This window comes from Phocoena phocoena, chromosome 19 (assembly GCF_963924675.1).
Source record: "Phocoena phocoena chromosome 19, mPhoPho1.1, whole genome shotgun sequence".
Lineage (NCBI taxonomy): Eukaryota > Metazoa > Chordata > Mammalia > Artiodactyla > Phocoenidae > Phocoena > Phocoena phocoena.
The window spans coordinates 31123265-31146576 of NC_089237.1; the positions used below are offsets into that span (position 1 = coordinate 31123265).

The 23312-nt window shown below is 50.5% G+C and overlaps 1 protein-coding gene across 3 annotated transcripts in view; it reads right to left on the reverse strand.

The window, feature by feature from the left end:
- MSI2 (musashi RNA binding protein 2) overlaps positions 1 to 23312 on the reverse strand; it is a 379231-nt gene that overhangs the window by 246038 nt on the left and 109881 nt on the right. The gene's annotated exons all lie outside the window — the stretch shown is intronic.

Here is a 23312-nt window from a genome sequence, read left to right on the forward strand (position 1 = left end):
CTGCCAACAGGACAGACAGGACCTCATACACTGGGACCGCCCTCCAAGCCCGGCCCCCAGGGCTCCTTCCCCTCTGGATTTCTCACCATTCACCTTGATTTGTCCTACACTTGGCCGAGCGCAGCTGGTCCCCAGGCCTCCACACCTCTGTCCACGCAGGTCCCGCTCCTTGGGAGACCTCTCCACTCCTGCACCTCCCTTGCCAAGTTCTGACTTTCCTCCGAGATCCAGTGCCCTTCTCCCAAATTCAAAATACCTGTATAGTCGCCCCACCCAGAAGCTGTTTCTCCTGCTTCCGAACCCCAGACGCTGCGCCCCTCTGCCTCTCACACACTCACTACTTTCCACCTCGAACTGAAGTGAGTGATAACCCTGCCTTCGTTCTAACCTCCTCCCCCAGACCGTGGGCTCCTGACTCCTCTCGGTACCCCCCGGGGTGCAAACACAGGGCCAGGCACACAGAAGCCCACAGCCGAAGTCTGGTGGATGCAAAAACAAACGAATTTCTGCAGTGGCCACATTTCAGAATCCCACCAGCCCTAAAGCAAAGGGAGGAGGGAACTCGATGATGTCCACTCTTCAGAGTGGGACCAATAATCTTACATAGAAGAGTGAAAGACAATAAAATACAATAAATTTTATTCTGAAGACTAAGTTAGGCTGTGTGGGGTTTGTGGTTGTTTTCTTCTTTTTCTTTTTTTGTTCTTCTTTAATGTCAAATAAAAAATTTTAAAACTCAGTGGATACAGGGTCTCACCAGTTTGGTTGCATATAATAAAAGCACAACGTCTTAACTCAATGGCTAGATCTTGTCACAATATATAATACATACATACCTCAAATCATCACATTGTATGCTTTAAATATCTTACCATTTTATTTGTTAATTACACCCCAATAAAGCTCTGGGGAAAAATGTTTGATGAGAACATACAAAGAAAAGCAAGACTAAAACCCAAAAATGAATGAATGAGAGGAATCTGAAAACATTAAAAAAAAAAAAGAAACAGCCACAATGTCACACATGTCTATTGTAAGTCGATGCAGGGGGTACTTCCCTGGTGGCGCAGTGGTTGGGAATATGCCTGCCAATGCAGGGGACACGGGTTCGAGCCCTGGTCTGGGAAGATCCCACGTGCCGCGGACCAACTAAGCCCGTGTGCCACAACTACTGAGCCTGCGCTCTAGAGCCCGCGAGCCACAACTACTGAGCCCACGTGCTGCAACTGTCGAAGCTTGCGTGCCTAGAGCCCCGTGCTCCACAACAAGAGAAGCCACCGCAGTGAGAAGCCTGCACACCACATCGAAGAGCAGCCCCTGCTCAGTGCAACTAGAGAAAGCCCACACGTAGCAACAAACACCCAACACAGCCAAAAATAAAAATAAATAAATAAATTTATTTTTTAAAAAAAAAAGTCGATGTAGGTTGCCTAAGTATGGGGGCCGTGGCTGCCTGGATCACGTATCACCGAGTCTCCTGACACATGTGTGGAGAGAATGAACCAACCAACCCATTCCCAACAGTAGAGACTCAGTGGAGTGACACCTAAGGGCACAGCAGTCCCGGGCAGGCTGTTCTAAGGAGTGTGAAAGGCTCTGGAAACCTGGCTTCTGTGTCTAAGTCTGGATGTGACCCTGGACAGCACTCGCCTGAGGGCTGGCTTCTGTGCTCTGCACGTGAAGTCCTGGACCAGAGCTCCCTGCCCCGCCTAACCCTGAACTCCCCCGAATCTGTGAGCATGGTGGGCCCGACAGGGAGGCTCCCAGACCTCAGGGATCTCACACTTTAACTCAGCAGTTCCCAGAGGGGACACATGCCACCTCAGCCCCCTGACTGACCCCCAACCTGGAATACCTTTGTAGTGGACATTCTGTGCTGTCTCAGGAGGACACCGTCCTGGTGACTCTCATACATCTCACTGGCCACCATGCGGTGGCTTGCATGTGTGTTTAAAACTGTTATTTACTATTTTTTCATCTCTTTTCAGATGAATGAGAAATTTGATGAGATAATGTACGTGAGGACATTCTATGAAGATCCCACCAGTGTCCACACCTCCGAGCTCCAAGAACCTCCGGTTAACTGGCGGGCATCTTATCCAGCTCCTTGTTCATCTCCCTCCTTATCTGTCTCCCTGCTTATCCCTCAGTCTCCCTGGTGGATCAAGGTCAACTTCACGGTGACGCTCCATCAGGCCCTCTCCAGATTTAAATCTCTCCCTACACTCACTAATCGCCAATTTTTACTCATCTAACTTTCCTAACGCATTCATTTAACAAATAGATTAAGTACGAGGTGCTGGAACTCACATTCAAATACAGTATGGAAGTTAATCCCCTTTAAGATGGAGATATAATAATTAGCCTACCACACAAGGTTCCTGCTGCAACTAAATTAAATAACACATGCCCAGGGCTTCCCTGGTGGTGCAATGGTTGAGAATCCGCCTGCCAATGCAGGGGACAAGGGTTCAAGCCCTGGTCCGGGAAGATCCCACATGCCACAGAGCAGCAAAGCCCGTGCGCCACAACTACTGAGCCTGTGCTCTAGAGCCCGCGAGCCACAACTACTGAGCCCGCATGCTGCAACTACTGAAGCCCACGCGCCTAGAGCCCATGCTCCGCAACAAGAGAAGCCACAGCAATGAGAAGCCCACGCGCCGCAACGAAGAGCAGCCCCCGCTCTCCACAAGTAGAGAAAGCCCGCGCGCGGCAACACCAAAAATAAGTAAATAAATTTAGAAATAACATATGCCCAAGTGCCTGGCGGGACAGCGCGTACACGATAAATAAAAGGTCACCAGCTGAATCCAAAGTCAGCTACTAAATCCATCCTTCAAGCTCAGAAGAAACACGCAGCAGAAAGATACCGTCCACCAAACACTTTGATAAATCAACTCTTATTGCCCATTCTCTTCCACTATCATTTCAAAAACACTTTCCTACATCTCTACGTGATTTCAGATGGGCAAAGACTCCCAATAGCTTCATTTTAGATTTTTCATTCCTTTTTTTTAACCCCAGCCAAGCAATTAAATATCTATAAAGAAACACTAATGTGATCTACAAACATGCACTCGTGGAGTTCGCAACTTAAAAGAAACTGGAGAGGTATTCCATAAAATGAACCCCACGGTCTCATTCAGACATTGTGTAGAGCCAGGTGGGTATAGACAGCAGGCCCTATATATATTCCAAACGTTCCCATGGACGCAGAGAATTAAACGACCAACGTGTCTTCATTCCAAATAACAGAAGTCAACAGAATGTTCATTCCCCAGTAACTGGTAAAAAGAGAAGGTCCCCTCTTACACCCTCCACCGTTGCCCTACAGCCGTAAACCTGCCAAGACAGAGCCCTAAATGCTGGGGAAGACATCCAGCTATAAATCTACACAGTCCCAAAACAGTCTTTAAAACACTTCTTTTAAAACAAGGATGAGAAATTCCAGGCCCCAGACAATGTGGCCAAAGTGTCCAAGTTACTAAAACATCCTCTCCAGGAACCAGCTCAGATATAGAGACAGATCCCCACTCTTCAGCAAACACTAAAAGGAGGCTGGTTTAATCAAAACCTTCCAAACGTGAAGAGGCCAGTGGGAAGATGGGCAACACTTGGTTAGCTGCTCACTGACGTCTCAGCTTCAGGAGAGGACAGCATGGCTGGGGGGTGATGGGACTCTGCAGGTGACCCCTCCCGCCAGGGGCGCTGGGGAAAATGGGAGTGAGTTACTTTGGGAATTCTGATGGCATCACTGCTAAATGGGCTGTACACTGCTCCATGATTTGCATTCTGGAGAGGGACGCAGGGGGCAGGCAGAGAATGCTAGAATCACACACTCTTTCCTCCGTTTCCCTCCCACCTCCATGGCTCCTTAGGACAGCAGGAAGGGGCCAGCGTGGGGACGTGGTGTCCAAGGTCTCAGTGGACTAAACGGAGGTCCTCAAATTCCCATCAATACTGTCAAGGTTTCATTTCTGTATACATGTGTGCGTGCGTGTGTGTGTGTGTGTGTGTGTGTGTGTGTGTGTGTGTGTGTGTGTATTGGGGGTACCTCTCTATTCCCAATCCTTGAGTCTTGGCTTCTATGTGCCCCAGGAACCATAAAGCACCCTAGACCTTTAACCCTCTCTGACCCTGGAAACAGCAAGCAGGACCACTTACACACTGGCCCCCGACTCTATAGCCCTCTGTGTTATAAAAAGTCCTCTCTGCCCACAGTGGAGAGAGCCACCTGCGTCTTCTTCCTGTGCTAGGCCCTTCGGGTAACTGGTTCCCAACCCACAGCCTTCACACCGACACACAGCTACTGCACACCAAAAGGCTCAGGGCCTCCACAGCACACTTAGATGGAGAGAGCCACCCATATGCTCCAGAGAGAGCTCAGTCCGAAATCCACGAAATGGGTCTGAAACATCCTTGGCTTGGAGTTTTTGGTGGAAGGTTGCACCCAGAGCGAGGGCCCTACACCCTTGGGGACAGCCCCTCCCCTAGCAGATGCCTTCTTTTATGGTCTAGGGCGGCATTCTGGGAAGGCGTGTGTGTGTTGTGTGTGCGTGTGTGTGTAGCACGCATAGGGGCATGGGGAGGGTTTGGGCTGTCACAAATCACTGCTGCAAAGTTTTGTATCTGGACCCGTAATTTAACTAAACACTACTGCTCTCCACACAACTCTTGGCTCCAGAAAGAAAACCCCAGCATCCATTCCAGTTCGGGAAATTGCTGTTTACACATAAGAACTGGCCAAAGCCAGCTGCTAACTAGAGCTGCAAAGAACACTCCACCTTCCTGCCTCTAACCAGAGAGCTGGCTTTTTTTTTGAGTTTCAAAAATTCCCTTTTAAAAAAATGTGTTTCCATCGAAATGGCCACTCAGAGTGGAGCCACAGGCTGTATTTTTATAAAATCGAATAAAGCAGGTGTGTGTGTGTGTGTGTGTGTGTGTGTGTGTGTGTGTTGAAAGCAGAGGGTGGAGGCATTAGAATCTTTTATGATGAGATCGAAGAGGAAATTTCAGCTCCAACAGCACTGGCCCAAAGATATCAGTTGTCACACAAGAAAACAACAGAACAACAACAAATATTTCTGATCCTAATAGATGCATGGAAAGGCAGGAAATGGCTCTGGAGAGTCTTAAATGGGTGTGAGAGAGGCCCAGAGAAACTCAGCCAGCTCTTGCCATAACCATGCTCCTGGAAAGAGTTCAAATTCCCCTCGGTGAAAAACCACGAGCCATCTTCACGGCCCAAGAACGCAGGCTCTTTGCAGATGCCCTCCCATCTATGGGAATCCCAAGGTTGAAAGAGCCCAGGAAGGCTGAGAACGCTAGCATTGGGCGAGCTCTCGCAAACCTGACCGTCCATCAGCCCCATTGTTCTTCAGGAGCTGGGATGAGACTGTGTGGTATCATCAACTCTGCATTTGAGAATTAAGCCCAATCTTTAATGGTAAAGAAGCTCTAGGAAGGCTGACTGAGATCCTAGAAGTCCCAAACTCCATGGCCCCCTCCCCCAGGGTGTTTCTTCCAAGGGACCTGTCCTCTAAAATTCCTACGTTCTCCCAATAGTTTCTTCCATTCCGCCCTCCTCCCCCTTGCCAACACCAACACCCCAATCACATCCGAATCTGATGGCAAAACTCATGTAACATACGAAATCAGAACACAAGTCAGGAACTGGGAATCTTCTCCAAAAATTTCTAGAATCATACGTGGAAAAAGAGACTACAGTGGCTTGATGAGTCCCCCCCAAAAATTCATGTCCACCTAAGAACCTCAGAATGTGATCTCATCTGGAAAGAGGGTCTTGCAGCTATAATTAATAAAGGATCTTGAGATGAAATCACCCTAGGTGTAGTGTGGGCCCTAAATCCAATGAGGTGTCCTTATAAGAGGAGGAGAAGGGACACACACACACACACGCACACACGAAGGTCGTGTGAAGACAGAGGCAGAGACTGCAGTGATGTGTCTACAAGCCAAGGAATGCCAGCAGGTCCCAGGAGCTAGGAGAGAGGCGAGGGACGGTTTCTCCCTCACAGCTTCCACAAGGGAGCCTCTGTCTCTTCCAGACTTGTAGACTCCTGAACTATGAGAGAACACTTCTGTGGCTTCAACGACCCAGTGTGTAGCAGCCCCAGGTAACTAACATGGGGACCTCCTTGGGAGAGGCTCTCAGACACCACGGCCTCAGTCTCACCTTTCCTTGGTGACGGTGGGGCGTGGCCCACAAGGACGCCTCCACCACCCTGGGGGAGAAGAACGCTACACCCCAGGTGTGACCATCTGAGTCTGGCCCCCCGGGGAAGGCAAGTCACACTCATGCACAAGCACTATGGCAGGAGCCGCAGGGTCAAGGCTCTGCCCCAGAAGGTGAGGTGGGAAGGTAAAGGAGTCAGGAGAGCAGAGCCAGCTCTTGAAGAGAAGCGGCCCAAAGGCGACTTAAGTTCCTCTGATAAAACATGTAGGGCCAGGGTTGACACATGGCAGGGTCCCTCCTAATAGCAGATCCTCTTCTTCTACGGACAGCGGTGGTGTCCGCGTCTCCTCCACGCTCAGAATGCGCTGTCCTCACTGTGGACCCACTGTGGGCCCAGCCCATAGCTGAGCCCTCCTCACAGCTGCCCTCCCTCAGGCCTCACGTCGGTCCTCAGACGGGTCTCAGCTTCTCTTCCACAGCCAAGGAGACAGGCTCAGAGATGTGAAGCGTCCAAAGTCACACAGCACTAGCGGGTGACAAAATGGGGCGTCACAACCCTGAGCTTTCTTTTTTTGGTGGGGGGGAGGGGGGCACGCCACGCGGCATGTGGGATCTTAGTTCCCCAACCAGGGATCGAACCCAGGCCCCTGGTAGTGGAAGCACCGAGTCCTAACCACTGGACCACCGGGGAATTCCCCAACTTGAGCTTTCTCTTCGTTGAATCTCCTACACCTTTACTTGCGACATCCCAGCAAAAAGAGACAACTGGGGACAGGGAGACGAGGGGGTGCCAGGAGGAGCAAGTCTGATTCTGCCCTTTTCGATTCTGAAGCCAAGATGCAAAACAGACAGGCCAGATGCTGCTGGTGGGAACGTCAGATGCTGCATCCGCTCTGGCAAACAGTCTGGCAGCTCCTGAAATGATTAACTGTCGAGTTACCATAGGACCCAACAATTCCACTCCTACTACGTACCCAAGAGAAATTAAAATGTGTGTCCGCCCAAAACCTTCCCCACAAAATGTTCACAGCAGCCTTGTTTGTCAGTCAGAAAGAGGAACTACCCATCCATCAAACAGCCCATCGATGGATGGATGGATGGATGGATGGATGGATGGATGGATGTGACCTATCCATAGGATGGAATATTATTTGGTCACAAAAAGGAATGGAGCGCTGACACGTGCTACAACCTGGATGAATTTTGAAAACACTGTCTGAAGTGAAAGAAGCCAGTCATAAAAGACCACATATTGTATGACTCCATTCATATGAAAGTTTGATGGGGAAACCCACAGGGACAGCACGTAGAACAGGGGCTGCTTAGGGCTGAGGGAGAGGTCAGGAGGTGTGGCTAAAGAGTATGGGGCTCCTTTGTGAGGTGGTGAATATGCTCTAAAACGGACTGTGGTGATGGTGCACGTATCTGTGAACAGACCAAAAACCACTGAACTATACACTTCAAATGGGTAAATGACATGGCATGCGAACTGCATCTCACTAAAGCTGTTTTTGGAGTTTTTCTTAATGACAGGCCCAAAAGATCCCCAAGTCAAGAATCTGAGTGCAAAAAGGGCTTAAAATAAACCCAAGCGTCCAAGAAAGCATGCTTCCCCTGTTTCATCCACCAGCTAATTCCATGTGCCTCGATCCACCCACGGTTGACCACTGGACAAAGGTGTAACGATATCTGATGTTGTCAACGGCAGAAATTCATTTAACTTCAGAGGAAATTAATTATAAATCTAATCCCAAATGTTTCTTAGAGCTCCCTCTCCCCGTCTGCAGCTATTAGCCAGAAAGCACCACTGTACAGGCTACAATTTGGCATTCCCTCTAAATAGCTTTAAAATTGGAAGGAAAAGAATAGCCTTCATCTATATGGGGCTAGAATATAATGTATACACAATTAGCCGACATAGCCAGGTTACAGCATTACCTCTGATTAAAACAGTAACTCACCTAAAAGAAAGTGTGACCTCCTAATGAAGGTGATCAGGCTGCTTCAGCAGGGAGCTGACTCCCCAGTCCTTTCCAAGCCCTCACCCAGCTCCCTCCCAGGCTAATTTAAAAAATACTACTTCCTCTTACCCTTGGGGGGAAAATCTGTAGCCAGAGAGGGTGACCTGTCCACAGATTAGTATCAGAGAGTAATATCCTAGCCAGTGGCACTCAGACTGGGGGCCGGGGGATAACAGAAAAAGGTGCAGAGATGGAGTGCTGCCTTGGAAAGCACAGGAAATTAAGGATCATAACCTGATGCTGAGCAAGGTGGCTGGCTGGCCGTCACACCATCATCCCAGGTACCCAAGCCGCTCTGCAACCACGGGTAGTGTCTCCATCCGTCCATCCCTCTCAGAGCCTCCGGCCCCCAATACTTGTCACGGAGTAATGGACTCAGTACACAGAAGGCCCCAAAGACTCTCTCCAGGGTTCAAATGATTACCAACCCACAGAGGCAATTAAAACCCATCATGTTTTACAGCAACGGAATTAAGCGAAATTAAGTACCCTTTACTGCTGCTGAATTTTCAAGGAAGCCGAGCATCTCTGCATACGAAAGAGGTGCCTCCACAGCCCCAGCCAAGGGACAGGCAGCCAAAGCAGACTCTTAATAAACCCCAGAACGAGGTGGGAAAGAAGGGCCAGACAGGACAGCAGGCTGGGATGAACTCAGTTCCCCCCACCTGTGCCTGTCCCTCCAGCAGTAGGAGCCCGATTCACCCACCCAGGATGGACTTTTTCTGAAGACAAAGAGAAGGTCTCCCCGTGAGGGGGAGGGCCCTAGAAATGGCAACACAATGGTCCCTGCGCCGTGGCTAGAGCCTAGGTCCAAGGTGACCCTGCCGACAGAAATGGTCCAAGGGAAACAATAATGACAAGTTTAAAATTCTTTGTCCACCCGGTTTCACGTTTTCAAGCACATCTGTGTACACTGAGACATACTGAATAACTCCCCTGGTTGGTCAGATGACAAGAGGTCAAGTCTCTCCACAGCGCTGGGAGACACCTTCCTCCTTTGAAAAATGGGCATAAAGCCCTGGCCTGAACAACACAAACTGAGATGGCAAATGTGAAATCCTAACTCCAAGACCACGGTCCATAGGAAGCCCCTGTACCTTGAACCAAGCCACCAAGGCCAACCCAAACCCCGAGCCCATGCCGCTAACACACACCTTCCTCAGAGTTTCTCCCCTGGCTCCAGCCTCGCCAGTGCCAACCTCCAGGCAGAGAGGTGCCTGAGGTCTTACTCACAGCTGTGCTCAGGGTTAACTGAAGCCAGCCCGTGCACAAGCCCCAGGACTGAACACACAGCTGAGGTGATGGGTTCTGACCATCCCTTCCTCCTTCCCAAACCACTCTTTTCCTGAAACATTTCAGGTTGTCTGGGTAGCAACTACCAGAGAGGCAGTTTCTACCCAGAAGTTAGGCATTTCACACATCAAAACGACCACGAGGCACCACCTCAGGCCAGTCAGAACGGCCATCATCAAAAAGTCTACGAACAGCAAATGCTGGAGAGGGTGTGGAGGGAAGGGAACCTCCTACTGGTGGGGGGAATGCAAACTGGTGCAGCCACTAAGGAAAACAGTGTGGAGGTCCCTTAAGAAACTAAAAATAGAGCTGCCATATGATCCAGCAATATGCCATTCTGGGCATATATCCAGAGAAAACCATAATTTGAAAAAAATACACACACCCCCATGTTCACAGCACCACTATTTACAACAGCCAAGACATGGAAGCAACCTAAATGTCCACTGACAGATGAATGGGCAAAGAAGATGTGGTATATATATACAATGGAATATTACTCAGCCATAAAAAAAGAATGAAATAATGCCATTTTGCAGCCACACAGATGGACCTAGAGATTATCACACTAAGTGAAGTAAGCCAGACAGAGAAAGACAAATATCATAGGATATCATATATATGTGGAATCTAAAATATGATACAAATGAACTTATTTGCCAAACAGAAACAGACTGACGGGCATAGAAAACATACTTATGGTTACCAAAGGGGAAAAGCAGGGAGGGAAAAATGACGAGTTTGGGATTAGCATATACAAACTGCTATATGTAAAATAGATAAACGACAAGCTCCTACTATACTCAGTATCTTGTAATAAAACATAATGGAAAAGAAGATGAAAAAGAATATATGCATGTAACTGAATCACTCTGCTGTACACCAGAAACTAACACAGTTTTGTAAATCAACTATGCTTCCATTAAATAATTAATTAACTTTTAAAAGGAAGTTAAGCATTTAAAAGTTCCTTGAAACCAGAAGAGCCTCTGTGTCCTCCACGTGACGGGCAGGAGAGCTCAAGGCGCACGCTGAAAACCATGTGAGGAAGGACGGACAGAAGACAGACCCTTGGTTAAGGAAAACGAGGCTTAGTACGGCACCACTGTGCTCTGGGGAAGACTGGTCGATAGAGGACTTCAGGAACAACGACACAGCTCTTCTTGGGAGAGAAAGGATGAAAACTAGGCTGGCAGGCAGGCTCCGAAGCCAAGGTATCCCATCCCCCAGGCCCTCCAGCGGATTTCATGAGAAGAACAAATGGCAGCCTTAACCCTTAGCCTTGATTACCGTCATTAACATATTTTAGATGCACACGGCAATCAGTTCTTGATGAGCAACTTTTACCTAATCCACGGAGCTGAACCAGGCTGCAGGTTCCCTGACACTCCCGGAGGACAGCAGGGCTCAACCCCGGCTGCACCTTGGAACAGCCTGGGGAGCCCCTAAAACCTACAGATATGGGCCCCACCCTCGGGGATTCCGATTTCATTGGTCTGTGGGGAGGCCTGGGCGTCAGTATTTTTTCAACATTCTCCAGATGACTCTAATGTACAGTCAGGGCTCTGTAAGCAGCTGCTTGGGCCATCTTACGGGAGAGCAAGTGGGCGACGGAGACCTCAACGAAAGGTCTCGTTATTACCATCCTGCACACAGGAGTGGGGAAAAGCCAGGGCAGAGCAGAAGGAGGCTGGGACTTGAACCAGGGAGCGCTGGGCTTGAGTCCCTTGCAGGTGAGCCACGGGCAAAAGTGACGGCAATACCTATATGTCACAGAGCTGCCGTAAGCATCACCAGAGGTAAGGATGTGAAAGCACCTGGCACATGTCAAAAAACATTTGCTTGAATCCCAGGAGAGTGGGAATGCAGACCCAGAGGGTCAGAGAAGCAAATAAATTGCTCAGGGCTGTCTCTGGTGGCAAGCCGTATTCATTCACTCATTCTCTCATCGAACGTGTTTTGAGGACCTACTATGTGCCGAGCATGGTGCTCGGCTTGATGGATGTTAAGTGGACCAAGACCTGGCCTCTGCTCTGAAGGTGTTTACAGTCAAGTAGCAGACTCATTACTGAAGCCTGGTGAGGCTTTGGGGCACAAGACTGGGTGTGACCTGAGGCTTGAAGTCAGCAGGGGGGAGCCAGGAAAGGAAGGGGAGAAGGGCCTCCCCAGCTGAGGCTGTAGCATCTTCAGTGTTGGCTGAAAGGCTGCAAGCGAACCTGAAATACTGTAGCTCAAGGTATCAATGGAATGCAAGGACAAGGGGGGCCAGGCCAGGCAGGGAAGGCCCTGTGGGCCATGACAGGAAGCAACAGAAAGCCTCCACAGGGTTTAAATAGGGGAGCAACTCTTCAATCGGCTGTTAAAGAGAAAAGCAGGGCCACCGTGGGGGGCTGAGTCACCTTAACACTTAGATGCTGGCAAGGAGGCAAGAGTGGCGAGAAAAGCATGAACCAGAAAGAAGGTTCCCAGACCTAGTGACCTGCATGCAGCCTGGGGTCCGCTTCCCCATGAGCAGGTCCCTCCCTGCTCTGTCACTCATTCTACTGTTCCAGAAACATCCCGGGGGTGGGAGGAAAGGGCGGGGCAGGTGGGGAAGGCACAAGGAGAGAGAAGCACATTGCACGCTTGGCGTGGTCGTCTTTGGTGAACACACTCAGCCACCTGTTGGGCCATAAATTTTACCTGTCAAGAAACAAAAACAAGTCAAATTCCCCTCCCAGGATGGTGCTGGTCTGGTCCCTGCCACCCGCCACAAGGAAGTTGCTTTGAGGGAAACAGGGTACCCAAAGAAGGGTTTGCAGTAAAAGAGAGAAGCCAAGGTAATCGTGAGCCAGTCCCTCTACCTGTTATTAAATGTCTCACCCCTCAGGACAGGGAGGGTGATCTTTCTAAACCAAAGAGATCCTTAGAGGCAGAAAAGAGCATCGATTTGGAGATTCTGGAGATGGGAGGGCCAGGTTCCAATCCCAGCACCCAGAGCAGGTCCAGTGATAGAGCAGAAAGAGGAACCCAGGAATCTCCATTCTGACACGTATATACTACGTGACCATGACAAGTGACTAAGCTTCTCTGACCTTGAGTTTCTCCCTCTATAAAATGGGATTAAAAGAGCTAACACGTGAAACATGCTTAGCACGGGGCTGGAACGACAGGCAGACAAATTCCCTCTTCCCCCTTCCCCGCCGCCTGCCCTGCCCCACCAGTCACTGCACTCTCTCGGTTTGGCCATGAACGGGAATCAAACCTTTCCTGCCTGTCCCGCAGACAAAACAGAAGGAAAAACACTTGGAAAAGGCAAGAAGCACACTTGTAAATTTAAAGACTAGTTACTATTGATTCTACTTTTTTCAGATTTCTCGGACACCAAACTGAATCAGCCCACCCCCAGCAGTGGTCCTGGGCAACCACAGTATTCCAAGGGCTGAAGATGCTCCAGCAAAAAGGATGCCATCTTGGGCTTCCCTGGTGGCGCAGAGGTTGAGAGTCCACCTGCCGATGCAGGGGACGCGGGTTCGTGCCCCGGTCCGGGAAGATCCCACATGCCACGGAGCGGCTGGGCCCGTGAGCCATGGCCGCTGAGCATGCGCTCCGCAACGGGAGAGGCCACAGCAGTGAGAGGCCCGCATACCGCCCCCAAAAAAGGATGCCATCTCAGTGCAAAACAGTGTCTTTATCCGCCTTAATCTAGGCAGCCCCTTACCCTACAAAGAGAAACAGACTATCCCACATGAGGAAGATCATTCTCTCTACAGGAGATAAAAGCTGTCCATGCCTTGGAGGTCGTATTTCTCTGCAACACCAATATCCTAACGTGCCTGTTGTCTCCCCATGCCAGGAACATATTTCTATAAATCCTCACATAAAAGAAAACTTTACTTTCCAAAGGGATAAACAGGGGAGAAAAAGGAAACAACAGTCGCAGCAAAAACATCACCAATCAAACAGAACTCGGTCCACCAGGAACTTGACTAAATGTGCAACGTTACAGATGTTTTACAGCCATGATGTCTGTTCTATTTAAAACACTTGCACTCGGCCAACGCAACCACGGGAAAGAGAGAAAGAAAAGCTATGCTCCCCAGTGTGCCCAACCCAGCTAACTGGTCTGGGCTGGCTGTTTATTGAGGTAAAGAGGTAACCGGGGACCTGTAGCTGCCGGCCGAACGGTGGAGGGCTCATTTCATAGTTCACTCTGGAGGGCTGTCAATTCAGCGTCGCGGCCCGACAAACGGCACCCGGTCTCTCTGAAGGGCACTTCTGCCTGGAAGACCAGGGTCTTCTACGGGGAACTTACCCTGCACCTGACAAGGCTTCATAAAATCTAGCTCCCTTCCCTCGAGGAAGAAAAATCTGCCCAGTTAAACCTCATTTGTCCAACAACACTCATTCATTCCCTCCACAAACATTTGTTCAGTGCCTGCCATGCATAAGGCCCTGAGCTAGAGGCTCACAGGCAAATCAGCCATGGTCAGGATGCCCCGTGTCCCCCGAGAATGGAAGCCTCATAAGGGAGAGTCAATTCACCCTCCAGAATGGAAGCATCAAAAGGGTAAGACTTTTGTCTGTTTTGTTCACCACTGCATTCCTAGCACCTAGAAGAACGCCTAGGACACAGCAAGCACTCAATAAATATGGGGTGAACAAAAGAGTGAACGTATACTCCCTGCTCTTGAATTACCCAGTTTGTGGATGATTCAAGGTCCCCGGGTACCTTCCTTGTCTCCTCTCTGGACCCTTGGTAATTCCCAGCACTCCTGGATGCTAAGCTGGATACAAGCTTCAGGAGAGAAAAGGCTTCATTCCTAAGCAGAACAGCTGGCCACAGTCCTGTTCAGGAGGCAGAGAGAACACAGAGTGCTACTCTGAAAGGTCCTGCTGGACTGAGTCAGACAGACGTTTCTCTGGACGAATACAGTTAGTGATTTGGTAGCGTCATCTTTTATATGTAAAAAAGACAGGGCTTCCCTGGTGGCGCAGTAGTTGAGAGTCTGCCTGCCAATGCAGGGGACGTGGGTTCGTGCCCCGGTCCGGGAAGATCCCACATGCCGCGGAGCGGCTGGGCCCGTGAGCCATGGCCGCTGAGCCTGCGTGTCTGGAGCCTGTGCTCCGCAACGGGAGAGGCCGCAACAGTGAGAGGCCCGCATACCGAAAAAAGAAAAATAAAAAAGACAATTAGTGACTCTTGATAAGGAGAAGGCTTCGAAGAGGAGATGCCTGACTAGGGTTTTCAAGGATAAGCAGGAATTTCCCAGGAAGACAAAAGAGAAAGGCAGACTGAGTCATAACAGCATGAAATATCCTTGCCTGTTTCAGGCACTCAAAGTTTGGCACTGCTAGGAATCGACTGGAGAGGAGAGTTTAATGGGAGATACGGATGGAGATGTGGAGTCTTGTAGACCATGACCAAGGGGACTGGACTTCATCTTGAAGACAAGAGGTCAAAGATTTGAAAGAGAGGATTAACGTGACCAGCTCTGTGTTTTAGATAAGTCACTCTACAGAGGACAGATCGAAGGGCTTGAAAATAGACACTGCAAGAACAGTCAGAAGCTTATCATAGTAGTCCAAGACGAAGGGGCCCCGAACTAAAGCAAGGGTATTTTGCATAACAAAGCAGGAAGAGATTTAAGAGTGAGCAGGAGACAAAATGATCAGAACTGGGTAAATGGCCAGATGCAGAGATGAGGGAGAGGAAGGAGATTTGAATTTACTGGGTGTCCGAGTCAGGGGGCTTTCACCAACAGAGATAAGGAATGCAGAAGAAACAGGTTTGCAGAGGAACGATAAATGTGTTCAGTTTGGGTGTATTAAATGTGCGGTGTCCATAGGACAATCTGGGCAGCCGTTCTGCAGCTCTGAAGAAAGATTAAGCTAGATGACCCAGATTGAATTTACCAGTGTCTAAGTGGCCTCTAAAATCGTGGGAGTGAATGAGATGAGAGGGTGGAGTAAAAGCAGGGACAAGGACAGTTTCAGGAGGAATGCCAACATCTTTTGCAAACCCAAAACAACGGCCAAAGAACCAGGAGAGAAATGAGAGAAAACTGTTTTGCCAAGTGTGGCATATGGTCCCTTGGTCCATTCCCCTTTCCTTGAATCTGAGTTAAGCTTGTGACTGCTTCAACCAACAGAATACAGAAAAGGGATGGTATGTGACTTCCAAGGCTGGGTCATAAAAGGTGCTGTAGTTTCCAGCTTTTTCTCTGGGGCATGCATACTTGGAGCCCTGAGCCACCCAAGTAAGAAGACCAACTACCCTGAAGCCGCCACGTTGGAAGGGAGCCCAACCACATCAACAGACCAAATGCTGGAGCTCCACTCTTCCAGTCATCCCTGCCCAGGCACCAGACATATGAGTGACAAGGCTTCAGATGATTCCAGCCCTTTGCCCTCCAGTGACCACCCGGATGTCAAGTCTTCTGGCCTGAGGTCCGAAACACGGTGAGGCAGAAACCAGCTATCCCTGTTGTGCCCTGTCTGAATTCCTGACACGGTGACTCCCTGAGCATAATACAATGGTTGCTTTAAAGCTGCTAAACTTGGGAGCAGTTTGTTACAGAGCAATGAGGACTGTAACGCCAAGGTTAGGGCATTTCAAACAGAAGGGAATGGCCGATGGTGTTCAACAACATGAAGACGTTTAGTACGGTAAGGAGGAATCGGGTCTCCGTTTCACGGGCTCCAGAGCTCAGTCGCACACTTTCCATGACCGATCTCAGTACCTGCGGGGCCAGGAATCTACACGCGGCTCATCCACGAACTCCAAGCTGCCATGTGAGCCACTGTCCCAGATGGGCCCCTGGGGGTGCTGAGGGCTGGAGTGACTCGCTCTCTGTGGGTACTCGTGAGTATTCATTTTGGGGAAACCTGACTGCTGATGGCAACTGGCACTGAAGATTCGCCCATGAACACAACTGTTCCAAGGCACACTGTCACGTGCTCGCTGTGGTCAACTTTGCCTTTAGAAAGGTAGAAGTCTAAAGCGTCAGGTTTTTCTGGAGAGAAATGGTTAGCATTGTATATATCAGTAGTCCCAAGCAGCCACCTGAAAACAGGCTCATAAGCAATCTGTTTTCAAAGCCCTTGGCCGAGGGTGCTCCTCTCTTCCTGAGTGAGCGCTGGATTTCTGACACTCAGGATACGTGTGAAACCGTGATCGTCTTGCACAGTCTGCATCTGTACCTCTGGGCAACTCACTTCCTGTCCAGCCGTCAAGTCTCCGGGTCTCCTGAGTTGCTGGGAAATGCAGCATTCCTCTCCCTGGCCACAGCCCTGCCCCCTGAAGGCCTGCTTGGTCTTCCACTCTGTTCTTGCCCTGCTCCCCCTAAACCTTCTCTGTGCCCCAGAGATAGTCCAGGTCAAAGGAATGTGCTAAAACACAGAGACTGAGCCACCTGGAACCCTGCGGAATACTCAGTCTGCACGACGGGAGACCTAGAAATGAGACCCAGTGGTACAATTAACCAGAGGAGAAAGCTGATCTTATCACACCTTTTCTTTTGCAAAAATCTCATCATAGGGATATGGCTGAGTTGTTTTCTGTTTTGGGGGTTTTTTTTTTAAATTTATTATTTATTTTTGGCTGCACTGAGTCTTCGTTGCTGTGCGTGGGCATTCTCTGGTTTCGGCGAGCAGGGTCTATTCTTCGTTGCGGTGCCTGCAGGCTTCTCGTTGCAGTGGCTTCTCTTGCTGTGGAGCACGGGCTCTAGGTGCGTGGGCTCAGTAGTTGTGGCACACGGACTCAGTAGCCGTGGCGCGCAGGCTCAGTAGTTGTGGCACAGGGGCTTAACTGCTCCGCGGCATGTGGGATCTTCCTGGACCAGGGCTCGAACCCGTGTCCTCTGCACTGGCAGGCAATTCTTAGCCACTGTGTCACCAGGGAAGCCCATGGCTGAGTTTTAACTGTTCCTTTATCAACACAATTTCTGAGCAGCTACTTGGAATGAAACCTTGTGGGAAGAGAAATGAAGAGTAATAACGGAAATCACTGTCCTGGGGGGTGGGGGGTGGGCTGATATTTTAATCAGGGAGACAGGATATCTGCAGAGACACTGAAAATCATCAACACATTTTTCAAGGTTTCAGCCTTTATTACTAGGTTCCAAACTACCTCTGCAGCCCCGCCTCCCATTCTCTCTACACCCCATGCCCCAGCCTTGCTGCTCTCACCACTACATGCACTTCTACACCCCCAGGCCTTCATTCTAGCTGCCCCCTCGCCCAGAAACCTCCCTCCACCTACTTTTTTTTTTTTTTTGCGGTACGCGGGCCTCTCACTGTCGTGGCCTCTCCCGTTGCGGAGCACAGGCTCTGGACGCGCAGGCTCAGCGGCCATGGCTCACGGGCCCAGCCGCTCCGCGACACGTGGGATCCTCCCGGACCGGGGCACGAACCCGCGTCCCCTACACCGGCAGGTGGACTCTCAACCACTGCGCCACCAGGGAAGCCCCCTCCACCTACTTTTGCCCATCACCCTTCTCCAAGCCCTCACCCCTCGGTCCAAACGTCTCTGCTCAAATGTCATGTTGCCTACTAGGCCTTCCCTGACCAACCTATTCAAAACTGCAAGCCACCCCACACCCCAGCACTCCCGAGCCCTTCTTTTGGCTTATCATCTTCTAACGACCACGATTTACTTATCTTATTTATCACGTCTCCCTTCCACCAGAAAGGAAGTTCTGTGAGATCAGGAATTTTGTTTGTTTTGTTCACAGATATACTCCTGGTACCTGGGTCATGAGTGATAGTCAATAAATATTTGCTGAGTGAATGAACGAACATTCTAAAGCATTCCCCCATCTCCCTTCAGACGCCATAAACGATTCCTGTCTCTACACCCGCACAGGATATAAACTGTTCCTAAACAGTGGCTTCCCATTATCACTACATATTTACTCATCATGTTCAAGTTCCTTGCAGGAAAAGACCATTGTTTGTTCATCTTCGTATCCCCCAAAGCACTGGTGGGTGCTCAAGTATATAATCTACTGAATCCAACTTAAAAATCAAATTGCATGGAAAATGGGCAAAGAATACACAGCTAATGTAACTCTATACCTAAACGATTCTCGTGCCCTTCAGCGGTACTCACGAGGCTTGTCTTGGGAGCAGAGCACAGTGCTAGGGTTTCTGAAAATACAGATAAACAAGACACACAGGTGCAACGTCCTACGTGATAGCCACTAGCCACATTTCAAGTGCACGGGGGCCGTATGTACTGGATGGCACAGAACGTATAGCTCGTCGAACAAAGTTTTACTGGACAGCAGTGACATAGATAGTTTTGGTCCTCAGCGTCTAAACCTCTAGTGGGGCACACAGGACAGGTACAGGAAGAACCAGGAAAAGAATATGTTAACCAGTCATAAAGGAAGCAGCAGAGGGCTGCGACTGGAAAGGTAAGAGCTGTCACTGCTTGAGGCAAAGGAAGAAGTGGGAGAGGCTGCAAGAGAGGGGAGGAGATACGTGAGATGACCCTCTAAAAATGAGTGCGTTTTTCTAGGCAAGAGAAAGGAAGGTCATCCCAGAAGCCTGGACACAGAGGGGCTCCAGGGCCCACTCCCTAGAGCAGAGGTGCCTGGGGACCTATGTGACATGCCACAAGAAGGTGAGCCTGGACTTCCAGCTCTGGAATTCCAGACCCCCTGGGCAGTCGGGAGCAGGGTGCATGTAAGTCTGGAGTCAGAGACGGGCCACCAGAGAGAAGCCACTCGAAACCAGATGAGAGATCTGATGGATGACGGCAGCAGAAGTAGAAATTAGGGAACAGACACGTGGCAGCAGCAGGCCAGGGATGAGGCCACCAGTGACCCTTGGGGAGACGAAACACTCCAATTTAAAGGGTCCAGGGAGCTCGCAATAGCACAGTCTCCCTGAGATTGCAAGCAGCTGCAAGGCACATCCCACATCTGCTCGGAGTCTGGGGCTGGGGGGTTCACAGACTAACCAACACGCAAGTCCGGATGGCTCAGCCTCAGAAGCTCCTGCTGGGAAACCGAGGGGTCCACCCTCTGTTCAAGTGCAGCAGGCCAGCTTTCCTCGGTCCCTCCCAAGCCACCCACTGTGGGTTAAAGAGGTATATACGCACCCTCTGAGGGCTCAGCGTGGAACAATTCCAGACACAGAACGAGGCCTTAAGCAGGTGGCGAAGATGCAGGGCGCAACTTTGGGTAATGCTACTGTAGGGCTCCACAAAGCCTAGGATGCATTTCGGCGAGCAGCTAATAATAAAAGCAGGAGGAGGGGGAAAGGTGGAAAAGTCAACCTGGCATTTCCCGGGGACCCTCCTCCTCCCCACACGGCCACAGGCACCTTTGTGACAACTGGCTTCTATCTCCAATAGCCTATTTTCAGCGGCCAAGGGCCAAGACCCAATGCTCGTGAGGCCCTCTATTCAAGAGCCTTTTATCTAGCAGGCACATACTTGACAAAAAAGAAAAAGGGAAGGATTTCTAAAGCGGTCAGGCCAAAAAAACTAAGAGGACTGGGCGGTGCTGTATTCAGAGCAAAGAAAATTCTGGAAACCTCCCGAAAGGACATTGCCTGCCTCTTGCTATTCAGCAATCAGGAGCTGACAGGGCTGTGGACACACGGCGGCTGAGAAGGGCAAAGGGGCCAAGGGCCACCTCCCACCCCCCACCCCCGGCGCCCTGCCTCCCCCTTATCGCCAGCCTGCAGGATGGAGCAGGGCCTCTGCCTGTGTAACGGGGGGGGGGGCTGCAGGGAGAAGTAAAAGGGGGAGAAACCCACCCGAGAAACAACTTCCTGCCAGGCCGACAGCTGACATTCGAAGTGCACACAGGATATGCCAAGAAATTATCAGGCCTGGCTTTTCTCTCCCTGATAGATGACAAAGCAGAAGAAAAAGAAGAACACGCGGAAAGCAAGAAAACGAAGAAACAACCGCAGCCACACACATCTCATAAATCACGACTTTTATTGAAAGTTTCGCCACATAATAGCAACAGTCAAATTGAATAAAGACACCCTTCCGTAAAGTAACAGGGAGAGACTGGACATCTCCCCCAGCCCAGGATGGCCGGGAGGGAAAACGACTCTGAGACAGACAAGGGTTGGGGGAAAGGAGATTCAGCAGTAGAGACGAGTGGTGGGTTTTCTCCATTCTTCTCAAAACATGGGCACCGAGAAGCTACGAGAGACGTGGGGTAAACACAGCACAGAGGAGAACAAACACGTCGGTCAGGGCTTTGCTCTGCAGGGTGTGGGGTGGGTCCGTCTGATGAGGGGGTCAAGAGTGAAATCAGGACTTGGGATGGGTCTGCAAAAAGCGTCAGATGCAAGGAAGGAAGAGAAGCATCTGTGGTTGAACCCCACGGGAGGAACACCAGACTGGGGGCCAGCAGTTGGCGCATGTGCGGCCAGTTCACACATGAAGCCAGCCCAGCTATGCCCGGCCACTGCCACAGGTACCATGGTGGGCCTACGCGGTGGCAGAAGAAGCCACTTCCGCTCGTCTCACCGGCCCCCCCTGCTCCAATTCTGTCACAGAGTCAGAGAGGGGGCTTCAGTTGGAGGAAGGCCTTCCTTCCTCAAGGAGGACTGGTCACTCCAGAACCTTCTCCCCAAGTTACTCACCCTGAAAGCTCGACGTGCTGCCATCCCTGAACTGGGAATGGAGCTAAGATGTTGTTCCAGTGCCCCAGCCTGCGAGGTGGGAGGAGTGACAGGATGAGGGGTCTTTATCTAGTCCCAGCCTCTCCTCTGCCTGATTCATCTAAACAAATTAGCTTCGTGGGTGTTCTTAAGTGATGACGAGCAGGGAAAGAAATGAATGTATTTCTTTCCAAATTATGCCGTTTGCAGAAGCCAGAGAAACAGATTTGTGGTCAAATAGATTTGAAGGCCTTGTTGTAAGACAACTACTTTCACGGGGCAAGTGGCCACCGAGGTGAACTGGCCGGAAGCCCTCCGCACACATGGCTGAGTGTATGGGAGCCCCGCTCGACCTGGACAGGCCCCTGCCCTTTCCCTGACACAGGAGCCAGCCCCCAGCGCTGTGACATCAGAGGGTGATAACAGCCAGGAGTGTTTCTAAGCAAATGCCCTGGAGAACTGGACACCCCGACTCCAGGCCGAGTTAACGATTACCAGCCTAGTAGTAGTACCTGCAGTCAGGCCTGGTACACTCCTTCCTTTCTGACTCCACCCCAAGCCCCTTAAAAACAGTCCCCAGAATGACCATGTGCTTCCCCTCCCCGGGGTGAGGGTGGAATCTCATTTACACGGAGGTTTTAGCAGCAAATGTGTCATAAGGCAAAAGGCAGAAATTCTCGATTGTGGAAAGAGATAGGGAGGCCACATTTTCCCAAAAGATTAAAATACCGTTTCTGAAATGTTAATGTTTAACCAATCAGCTGCTCACCGACAGACCCACTCCTCAAGGGGGTTAGGAAGACAAAGAAGGGCCTCAGAGTTTTGATTTCTGTTGTCTAAAACTTAAGGAGAATTAAAAATCACAAACTATTATTTTTCATTATGGTGTATCACAAGATACTGAACATAACTCCTGCAGTAGGACCTTGTTGTTTATCCATTCTGTATATACCAGGATAACTGAGTCACTCTGTTGTACAGCAGTAATTAACACAACACTGTAACTCAACTATATACTTCAATAAAATAAATAAATAAATAAATAAAAAATCACAGGGCTTCCCTGGTGGCGCAGGGGTTGAGAGCCCACCTGCCGAGGCAGGAGACGCGGGTTCGTGCCCCGGTCCGGGAGGATCCCGTATGCCGCGGAGCGGCTGGGCCCGTGAGCCGTGGCCGCTGAGCCTGCGCGTCCGGAGCCTGTGCTCCGCGGTGGGAGGGGCCCCTGCAGTGAGAGGCCCGCGTACCACAGGATAAAAAAAAAAAAAATCACAAACTAAAAACTAGACCACCAGTGACTTCATGTAACAGAAGTTTCTCCAACTCCAGAACACAGGGTCATGGAGAGGTCAAGATCTCACCTCACACGCCCGTTCCTGAGGCTTTCCAGGGACTCTTTACGGAGGGGAAGCGGTCTGAGGGCTGGGTTGGCGCGTAGATAAGTGCTGTCGTGGGGTGGGGTGTTGTACTGTGTGGTGTTGAAGAAGTAATACATGGTTTCAGAACATGCTTGTTGAATTGTACTGAACCAACCGTGAAGCTTCACGGACAAGCAAGCGTAGATGGACTCTGGCATGACCCGGGGGGGAGGGCAGGGAACTGGATCCAGACCTGGTTCGCGCTCCCAGCCTGCTGCTGGCTGTTGGACCCTGAGGCAGACGTGTCAGCCCTCTAAGCCTTAGTTACCCCATCTGTGAAATGGGGCCATATTCCAGGTGTTTTACAGCATTGCTACGAGGATCCAATCAGACTGTAGGTGAAAGTGCTCTGTTCGCCAGAAAAGGTACTGGAGGCATCAGTTTCCTGGACACTCGCAGCGACTCACCCATCACAGACATGTGATTTTTCTACCTCAGATGTCCAGTAACAGGGCCTGAGGGAAAATGGGAGCAGGAATTCTGATCCCCCCTTGGCATCAATCACCTGAAAGGAGAAATGCTCCCTCAGGAAGATAAGGGAAACCTCATATCATCTAATTAGAGCAGGCAGGTGAGCGCACGTTCAAAAGCAGGCAGCCCTGCTCAGCCTGCTGCTCCTGGGCGGCCGGAGTGAGACTCGGCAGACGGGGTCTGGGGTGCCGCTGCTGTGGGAACGGGCACCTTTCAACCGTGAGGGCCACCGCCCACGTGGAGGGGAGAAGGAAGGGGCGGGAGCACGGCCACGCGCACGTCTCAACACACCCCTTTGTGCCC